The following is a 1,476-nucleotide window of genomic DNA, read 5'->3' as shown; positions in this document are numbered from 1 at the left end:
CCGTTGGCTCCGCCCTACTAAGGCCCCGCCCCTTGCATAGTGCTGGCCGGGTCCCTCACACCGTACTGGCCTCGCCCACCAGGGCCCCACCCCTTTCACCTTACTGACCCCGCCCCTCCAATGCCCCGCCCCTTACATAGTGCTGGCTCTACTTGGTTCCCACCGAGGCCCCGCCCCCATCGTACTGACTCCGCCCCCCTCGTTCCCCTCCGGAAGCGGCGGGGGCTGGGCCGGTGGCTCAGGGGTAGCGCGCTCGCCTCGCATGCACGAGGCCTTGGGTTCGATTCCTCAGCACCACATAAAGCCAGAAGTGGCGCTGTGGTTCAAGTGGTAGAGCGCTCGCCTGGCGATGAAGAGCTGAGGGCAGCGCCCAGGCCCAGAGTTCAAGCCCCACGACCGACCAAAGAAACCTCACAAGTCGTTTCTGTATCCTCAAAACCTCCCCCCACCTTGAGTGGCGGCTCCATGACTCAAGGTCAGAGCACAGCAAAATGTCACCGTAGCTTGAGAAACTCCCCGAGTCAACTCCATATTGCCAAAATCTTTCATTCAGATGGATACCACCCGGCCTATCTTATTCTGTCAATAAAGCTCACTATAATCACACCAGGCTGTTGAAAAGTGGCATGCCAGAGACATGACAGGTATTTTTAGGTCCCAACTCATGTAACTCCAGCCACTTTGCGTGGTGGTGCAGAGCCTCTGGCCGCTGGTTAATTGATAGGGCATGTTTTCCGCAGGCCCTCAAAGGAGCAAAATACATTCATGACAGCGTTCTCCCTGCATGTGCAATCCAGTGGAGAAATTTGAGAATTAAAAATAAAAAGATTATAGGGAAAAGATCATCATAATGATTTCACACAAATTCACCTTTAAAGACATCATCACAGGGGCTGGGGAGGTGGCTCGGTGGTAGAACACTTGCCTTGCATGCATGAGGCCCTGGGTTCAATCCCTCAGCACCACATAAGCAGAAAAAGCTGGAAGTGGCGCTGTGGCTCAAGTGGAAGAGCGCTAGCCTTGAGCTCGAGGGACAGCGCCCAGGCCCAGAGTTGAGGCCTTAAGACTGACAAAAAGAAAAAGACATTATCACAATAGGTAATTCTGGAAAAGGGGCTTAGGCTGAATCTAGAAGTTTCAATCCCATTGCTATTTTATTAGACCACTGGACAAGACAATGAAATGTTATAAGGAGTGAGAAATCAGAAATAATCAACTCAAGATCCATTTCCAAGAATCCCCTGCCCTAGTTCATTAACCTGTGTCTGTCCATTGTTCTGTTTAAGTCTTATATTCTATAGCAGAGAAGAGTCAGGAGAAAGCAAATAGCAGTCAACAAATCTCCCTGAGTTTTCTTTTTTTTGGGGGGGGGGTCTGGTTGTGGGGCCTGAACTCTGGGCCTGGGCACTGTCCCTCAGCTGTTCAGCTCAAGGCTAGCGCTCTACCACTTGAGCCACAGTGCCACTTCCGGCTTTT

The sequence above is a fragment of the Dipodomys ordii genome, unplaced genomic scaffold (genome assembly GCF_000151885.1).
Source record: "Dipodomys ordii isolate 6190 unplaced genomic scaffold, Dord_2.0 Scaffold14, whole genome shotgun sequence".
NCBI classification, from domain to species: Eukaryota; Metazoa; Chordata; class Mammalia; order Rodentia; family Heteromyidae; genus Dipodomys; species Dipodomys ordii.
Note: the sequence above shows the minus strand (reverse complement) of the source record.